The 9,082-nt window shown below is 43.8% G+C and overlaps 1 pseudogene; it reads left to right on the top strand.

Moving 5' to 3' along the window:
- Positions 1-1,783: 1,783 nt before the first annotated feature.
- On the top strand, positions 1,784-2,493 carry LOC137627920 (uncharacterized; annotated as a pseudogene).
- Positions 2,494-9,082: the final 6,589 nt, after the last annotated feature.

The following is a 9,082-nucleotide window of genomic DNA, read 5'->3' as shown; positions in this document are numbered from 1 at the left end:
CTCTTTTCCTATTGGCTTCATCAGTTTCCATTTCCTCGTTAACTGCCACAGATTGATGTGGGGTATTGGCATGTACATTGTCTGACTTCAGCATAGTTGAGACTTTATTGGCTAAATTGATAGCCTCGATGGGAATTTTGACCAATGGGAGTCCATTGGCTTTATAAAAAGAATCAACCATAGACTGGAATGTCCCTGGCTCGACTGCTTCACTGAGGTTAGCCATGATAAGTGCAGTGTTCATGACCGTCTGTTGCTGAAGGGTAATACCAACAATAAGACTACACTCTAAGTCCTTTCATCTACTGAGCAGTTCCTACTGACATGAACTCAGTTCATAAATTTATATAAGATACAACGAGACAAGTGTGTTTTCTCTCTCTCTCTCTCTCTCTCTCTCTCGCGCGCGCGAGTACTCATGGGTAGATTTTTCGACCCTAAAAGACCGCAGTTGTAGTCTCGTTTTCTATAAGTTGCACTAGCTACTTAGTATGAACACCTTGATGTTAAGTATGTATCAGATCAATTCTTAATTACCAACTATACATTAAAACAAGAACATAAATCAATGGAGGATATCAAAACGCACTTGTTAAATTGTAGTCAAACTCACTTTAATAGCTAAAAGTTAAATTTTACATAAATGACTGATTATGCAAAGAAAAACTCAAGGGATTTATAAGTCAATGGCACACCAACAAAATTACGACAGAGTTAAACGAATAAGGGTAAATCACCACTTCTAGTCATATACACACACACACACACACAAAACCACCACCACCATGACACCCGATAACAGATCAGCTCAAAGTTTGAGCCTGAGGCCCTGAGCAAAAGCTCTCTTTCGTCTTGCATTCAGATTTTATACGAGGAAAGGAGACAAGTTATACAAAGTATGTAAGACTGCCTACAAGATTTCCATTAACACAAAAACCTTGAAGCAAATTAAAAATTAACATAAAACATAAACTCAAAACACAGTATTTAATTTTAGACACATTTCTTAAATGTAATTAGCTGGTTGGTGGTGTGTGACAAATGTGATCATGGGGAGTGTCACGCCCATACCTCTATGGAGGGGCGCGGACTAGGTGAATCATAGGGCAAATACTGCCCTTGTTGTCTTCTAACCTTTGACCTCAACTAATGGATTCTCTGGCGAGATGTAAACAAGTTAGTAATACCTTCAACTACTATTACACGCTGTGCAACGCATTCGCTAGAAGTACATAAAAGAATATTATTCAAACTGAAACCTCTATTAACGTTTTGTAAGCATATTTTACGGTGATTGACCATACATAAAATGCAACATACTAAAACAATAGTCATGCATGAAACAAACAATAACGAAAGTGTGTCATTCTTTCGTAACATGTGGTTCTTTAACTCTTATCATAGTATGTAACAAAGAACATACTTCTACAAAATACGAAGACATGCAAATTTCGGTTTCATGAATAAAGACACAAATGCAATAACAATTCCTGTTTGCCAATTACCCGACAAACGACAATTCTCAATTATAAATCAATCAATAACCTGTATGAACACTCGATAATAATAACCTTACGGTAAGAGGAAGATTATGGTTATACAGATGCACACACAAAAATGTTATTGTACGATATGTTTTTCGGCCATGTGCTGCCGAGCATGCATCTGCATACGCTGTTGCGAGTCAGTCGGCTCTTGAGTATCTTGCAATAAAGTGTGGTCACCAGGACGTTGTCTTATTGCAAACCCAACATGGCGCTGTGAGTAGGATCAGAACCAAGCCATGCCCCACATACGTCGACCACCCCAGGCCGCGCCGAGGCGTGCCTCACCTGCAATGCCAAGGGCCTTGTCACAGGACGTGATGCAAGCACAGATGTTAATTGCAGACCAGCAACGCGCCATCCGTTCCCTTCAGGATGCCCTTCCCGGATCCGGAGCACGTGCCAGTAAAGTTCCTGTCTCTGCTGCCCCTGAGAAATGTGATGCGGTAATGTCTTCGGCAGCGTTCAGATCTTGGAGACGTTTGATGACGTATTGGATCCACCTTAACAAGTTCCCGCCGCAGGATGTTGTCCTGCACATTAGGCTCAACTGTGTGCCGGCGTTGCAACGTGCACTGGACGCTCGGTATTCATATGCCAAACGGAACGCCCTCTCCCTAGACACGGCTCTGTACACCATCGGGAATATTGTGTTGCGGTCGTCGAATCAGGCAGTGCAGTGGTCTGAATTCTTTGCCATCGCACAAGGGCGCGAGGAGTCAGTGAGCGACTATTTTTCGAGGTGTGCTCAGAAGGCCACCGACTGTGATTTTCAGTGTCCTAAATGCGGGAGTGCTTGATAGAATACATGCTGTTGCGGAAATTAATGGTAGGCCTCAGTGACCCTCTATTAAAAAGGCACGTTTTTCAGGCATGTGATACATTTAAAATTGTAGATGCCCTTCAGGCACAGTGTTGCACTTTCGAAGCTGCACGCCAAGACGTTTAGAGTGTCCTGCGCATCGCTATCGGTGAGAGGGAGTCTGCTGGTGCCTCGAGTGATGACGCACAGGCAGTGATGACGTAGAGCCAGACGTCGCGTTGTTGCACGGCATCTTCAATGCAAAGCGTTGTGGAAATTGTGGGGGGCGCCATCCGTTTGGTCGAGCGTCGTGTCCAGCAAAAGGTATGACGTGCCACGGGTGCCAAAAGGTAGGGCACTTTCAGAAATGCTGCAGAAGTATAAAGAAAACGCCGCTTGCCTCGAGTTTGGTGATTGTTGCAGACACACACCTCTCCCCCCACCCTACAATCAAGGCTTGTGTTTCCCATAGGAACGGGAATTCTGTATCGACACTCGTCGTAGCAGATGCAGGAGCACAGATCTGCGTTGCCGGACCCACGATTCTTTCAAGCCTGCAAATAAATCCCCTCGAGTTGCAGCCGCGAACAGGTCTGAGGGACGTGGCTAATATCCGAGTGAGATGTCTCGGATCAACGGCATGCTTCATTGATATAGGTGGGCGTCGCACGAAGCAGGAGGTTTACTTTGTGCCGACGGCCAAGAACTTCTATGTATTGCTGAATGCTTGTAAGGAGCTGGGAATAGTACCGCCTGGCTTCCCTCACCCCTACCATCCCGTTGCATCAGCTGATGTGTTTAACGAAGAAGTCACACGGCCTAACTCCCTTAAGACAATGAAGCCAGCCACCTTACCCATCCCGCCTGTGGAAGAGAATATGCCAAGACTTGAGGAATGGTTACAGTATTACGGCATTTCTCATCAACAACCTTTAACACAACCAGGGAACCTTTACCTGTAATGAAGGGCAAGCAGCACCATATCCATTTGTTTCCTGATGCCGTGCCTTATGCCTGTCACACACCCACAACAATCCCTAAGCATTGGGAAGAGGAGGTCAAGGCCCAACTTGACGATGACGTTCGGAAGGGTGTGATAGAACCAGTCCCAGTGGGGGATGCAACGGAATGGTGTGCGAGGATGGTCGTCGTAGCCAAGAAGACAGGCCAACCTCGCCGCACAGTAGACTTCCAGCGCCTTAACGCCCACTGTCTTCGGGAGACTCGTCATACACCGGCACCCTTCGACATAATTTCAAGCATCCCCATTCACACGTACAAGACTACTGCGGACGCCCACTGGGGTTAAATACCAAGTGGAATTGGACGAGGACAGCCGCCCACTCACGATCTTCATCACCCCATGGGGACAATACGGGTATCGTAGAACACCCATGGGTCACTGTTCGGCGTCCGACGTCTACACAAAAAGGTTCGATGATGCCCTGCAAGACATCACCAGAAACCATAAATGCATTGACGACACTTTGCTATACGATCACAGCATTGAAGAGGGGTTCTAGCATGTATATGAATTCCTGTCAACGTGTGCCTCTGCAGGTATCACACTCAATCCCTAGAAGTTTAAATTCTGCAAGAGAGAGGTTACTTTCATCGGTTATCACCTGGGATGGGAGTCATACAAGCCCGCAGACGAACGACTAGACGCCATTCGTAACTTCCATATGCCAGAGAAGCCCTCCATCATGGATATTAGGTTGTGGTTCGTATTCGTGAATCAATTAGCTCCCTTTCTTACAACGGCACCCATCATGGAGCCCTTTAGAGACCTCCTCAGAAAATCCACCGGAAAAAATGTCTACTACAATAGCCAGCTACGTGACAAACTCTGGCAGGCACAGGAGGTCATCTGTCAATTAGCCAAGGACAGCTTGGCATATTACGACAAGACACGCCCTACGACGATAATGACGGATTGGAGCAAGGAAGGCATCGATTTCGTAGTCCTTCAGCAGTATTGCGTCTGTCATTCAGCTGACAGCCCCTTTTGTTGCAAGGGCGGCTGGCGCCTTGCCCTGTGTGGTAGTAGAGACCTCACCCACTCTGAAGCTGGGTATGCCCCCGTAGAAGGAGAAGCCCTGGCAGTTACCTGGTGCTTGCAGAAGGCCAGGTTGTTCCTACTTGGGTGTCCTTATCTCACCATCATCACGGACCACCGTCCACTCGTCAAAGTGCTGGGTGAGAGAGCCCTCAAGGACGTCATCAACCCAAGATTATTCAACCTGAAAGAGAAGACACTCCAGTTCAAGTTCCACATGAAATACCTGCCCGGAAAAAGGAACAGCGCCGCGGATTTTTTTCAAGATACCCAACCATGCGAGCATCCCACGAAGCTTCCGACGTGGATTTGGAGGACGACATTCAAGTGGCATTGGCATGTGCAACCGTGGCCGCCTCGGAACCGGACATCATAGTGTTGGATGAAGACTGCGTCAGGAGCGCCGCATCTAACGACCCTGTATATCAGCTCTTGCTTGCCAGGGTTGCAGCGGGCGACTGGCCCCAACAGAAATCGCAAGAACTTGCCTGCCTCCGTCCCTTCTTCAGCGTTTGGGATCGGCTAGCCATCAACCAGGATCTGGTAACATACTCAGTGGACCAAGGATGTGTTTATTTGGTCATCCCCAAGGATTTACGCCGCCAGGTAGCCGCTAACCTACACACAGGACACCAAGGCCTCGACTCTATGCTTAGAAGAGCCAGGCAGTCGGTCTATTGGCCGGGGATAGAAGGGGACTTCAGCATCGCCATGCCCAATGCACTTCATGCGATGAACACGCCCCCTCACTGCCTCCTGAAGAAATGATGCACACGCCCCCTGCGGAATACCCTTTCCAGCAAGTCGTCGCCGATATGTTCCAGATAGAAGGCAGTGTATACATGGTATATACAGATAGACCAACAGGTTGGTTAGAAGTAGCTCATTTCCCCAATGGTGCCAGTGCCACGTCTAACAAAATCAGGAATCACCTTCGATCATATTTCTCGTGTTGGGAAGCCCCGGAACAAATATCAACTGACGGAGGTAGGAACTTGGCCAGCGAGTAGATGGAGGCCTTCTTCAGGAGATGGGGAGTCAAGGTCTGGCTATCGTCGGCCCAGTATCCCCAGTCTAACGGCAGGGCAGAAGCAGCTGTCAAATCGGCAAAGAGGCTACTCCGAGAAAACACGTTAAAGGGTGGAGCCCTTGAGTCGGACAAAACGGCCCTGGCGATACGTCAGTATCTCAACACGCCTCTCAGGGAGATTTACAAGTCACCATCTCAGCTTGCAACGGGCCGCCAGCTGCGCGATGGGGTACCGACGGCTAGGAGACACCTGTTAGTAGACAGACATTGGAGGCAGACGATACGTCGAAGGGAGTTACAAGTGGCAAGGTCGCAGGAGTTGATGCGCATCCCTGGCACTACCAGAAGACTGCCACCCATCGAACTAGGTACCCATGTACGCATACATAAACCAAGCTACCAAGCAGTAGGATAGAATGGTCATAGTAATGGAAACAAAGCCCCATCGTCAGTACACCGTCAAGCTCAACGGGAGCGGCAGGCTATCAAAAAGGAATAGACGACACCTGAGAGTCATCGCTCCGCCCTCTGGCACGCCCGTGTCTCAGCACGGGACCTCCGCAAGCCATACCTCGAAAGAAAAGGTAACACACCCCATACAGGAGCCCAATGTCGTTAGTAGGCCGAGAAGGGCCGCCGGTAAACCCAAGTGGCTCAAAGACTTTGTAGAATGATGTTATTATCTGTTGTATGTAATTACATCGGGAATTGATATTTCTTTCCAGAGAATTTATGTATTTATTTTGTTTTCATGTATGTATCAAAAAGCTAGCTTTAATTTTTTTCTTTTTTCTCTCATTTCTCATTGATTTAGTGACATTTCCCCCTTTCATTTTTGCCATGTCTAAGTATGTTCATGAGGGGGGGATGTACGATATGTTTTTCGGCCATGCACTGCAGAGCATGCATCTGCATAGGCAACAGCGAGTCAGTCGGCTCTTGAGTATCTTGCAATAAAGAGTGGTCATCAGGACGTTGTCTTATTGCAAACCCAACAGTTATGTTAAATCGTTGTGAGAGGAATTTCTCACGCCCTCCATCACAAAAGAAGGGGTAGAATCTTACGACACCTTTATAGAGCTTCACAAAGCTCCCTTTCGAATCAACTGTTTCCTGTGTTCTTCAGCTTTAACAGCAGCTCTTCTGAAAATGATTAAACTTCTCAAATGGCATATTAACTTTTGTGGTTTCAAATAAATAATCTTTTATCTTTCATATAAAATAAATGATATTGGCGTCAATGACCTTAGATGTCAGGATGCCTTTATATCAATCAATCAATCGTTCCACATTCTCTTTTGTCCTCATATAGTACTGAATTTACAAAACAATTCTTCTTCGCTGGAGGAGTTAACTACTGCACTGCAATTAAGTGGATGGTAAGGGTACCAGGGGCGTCATTGCCGTTTTCGGGAGTGGGCTGGGGTTGGCAGAAACACTTAGGCGAGCAAAGCGAGCCTAATCACATTCTATCATGATCACAATTAAGATTTGTCTTACCAATAGAAAACTTTTTATTTGATAATCTTATCTTCCATAATTTGAAGGCCATTGTTCAACTAACATTTTTGGAATTTTATCCAGTTTCTGAAATGTCTGTCGTGCATCTGAGGTAAACATCTAGGATTCAAAATATTCGCGTAGTCTAGACTGAATATATTAGATAATACAATATTTAGCGAATAGCAAACTGCTATAGCTGTTAATCAATCCTTATGGTACCAGTATTGAAGTTAAAAATTTGACTCCAGAGCTATGAATAGATGACTTGACCTAAATAGGATTCTCTATATCTTTGCCATTCATGTTTTCCGATTATTATTGTAAATTAATAGAAAACACAATTATATCATTCCTTGAATTATATGAATAAATGTGTTACATTTGCTTAACTTTAATGTCTCATTGGTTACCTGATGTATGCATAAAATTATTTCTGAAATGATACAGCTTAAGATTTTTGCTTTCATATATGCCTTCTTAACCAAAGCTATTTGAATATAATAAATGTAAACTGAATAAAACGTTTGAAAATAATTCATATTTGATGAAATAAATAATTTTTTATTCATATTTTTTTTATTCAGAAAATTACAATAAATAAAAATTTAGTCTTATTATACATAATAAGTTGCTTTCTATCGAAATAAACAGATTTTCCAAGATGGTCGTATGTTTAATCATCTATTCAGCGTCACAGTTTGACCCAGAAATAAACTTTGAACTGCCTCTGCATAAGCTTAGGCATACAATATGTGAAATGGCACACTTGTAAAATTAGGAAAGAATATGCCATCATCTCGTAGAACTTGCAACGAATGAGAAAATAACCTACACACAAAACGAGCATTCCTGGTGGAAAAGGATAGCTCCTGTCATTGCTCAGGACAAACCAAGCCCAGAGTATTAAAGTAAAACAAAAAGTAGACAATCTTAAATAAGTTAAACAAACCACATATAAGGAATAATCATGAAAACACAAGTCCCTTGGATGCTGGGGAAAGAATCGCCACCTGGTAATCCATAGGGCATGATGACTGTACAAAAAAAAAAAAAAAAAAGAACTTCAAAATAGAGCTATTGGGTGTGCCCCGATCATTTCACCTCCTACTGTGCTTCATTTTAACAATTTTCCCTCCAAATCCTACCAAAATCCTAACTCCCCCCATGCCCCACCTATCCTATTCCCCTATACTGTAGTTGTAGCACACACATCAACGTAAGAATATTAGATAATGCCATCTAAAAGAACAGCAGTAGTGACGATAGGACAAAACTGGTATGTTCTTTAATGGGGAAACCTGCAGGTTAAAGACACTGAGAATTAAGATTTAAGTGTATTGTTGGTATTACCCATTTACAACAAAGGCAATTGTGTTCGTTTACCATGAAAAACAGTGGTTGTTAGATATATATTCAGGAAATGGAGCATATCAATATAAAGAAGGAAACCTGCGAGTGGAGAAAGATATGAACCAGAAATATTAGTTTTGACAAGATGGCTAGAGAACGTAGTGAGTAACCTAACTTGTACGCAGAGAGTGAAGTGCTATGCCCATGGTACTAGAAAAGAGGATGAATTGTACCTTGAAATCTTATTAGAATATCAATCTGTTTATATGATTCTCAATTTTGTTTCTTTGCAATTACTATTTGATTTTGACTTTACCTGTGGTGAAAAAAATGATGGCTAAAGTGGACTGTATACTTAATGTTGTTACTGACTATAAAGCCACTACAAAAGTCTTTTCGTAACAACTACCACTGCTCCCTTTACGGCTTCTAAGTAATAACGGGAGATTTTTCTCCCCCAATAAACCATTAATTAGTATAACCGATATTCAGTAGTACTACAGTCGTATAACTCCCAACAATATGACTACACTCTAAGTCCTTTCATCTACTGAGCAGTTCCTACTGACATGAACTCAGCTCATAAGTTTATATAAGATACAACGAGACAAGTTTGTTTCTCTCTCTCTCTCTCTCTCTCTCTCTCTCTCTCTCTCTCTCTCTCTCTCTCTCTCTCTCTCTCGCGAGTACTCATGGGTAGATTTTTCGTCCTTAGAGGACCGCAGTTGTAGTCTCGTTTTCTTTAAGTTGCACTAGCTACTTAGTATGAAGACCTTGATGTTAAGTATGTATCA

The sequence above is a fragment of the Palaemon carinicauda genome, chromosome 35 (genome assembly GCF_036898095.1).
Source record: "Palaemon carinicauda isolate YSFRI2023 chromosome 35, ASM3689809v2, whole genome shotgun sequence".
Classification (NCBI taxonomy): domain Eukaryota; kingdom Metazoa; phylum Arthropoda; class Malacostraca; order Decapoda; family Palaemonidae; genus Palaemon; species Palaemon carinicauda.
The sequence above is the reverse complement of the archived record's forward strand: the minus strand, read 5'-3'. Positions and strand labels throughout refer to the sequence as shown.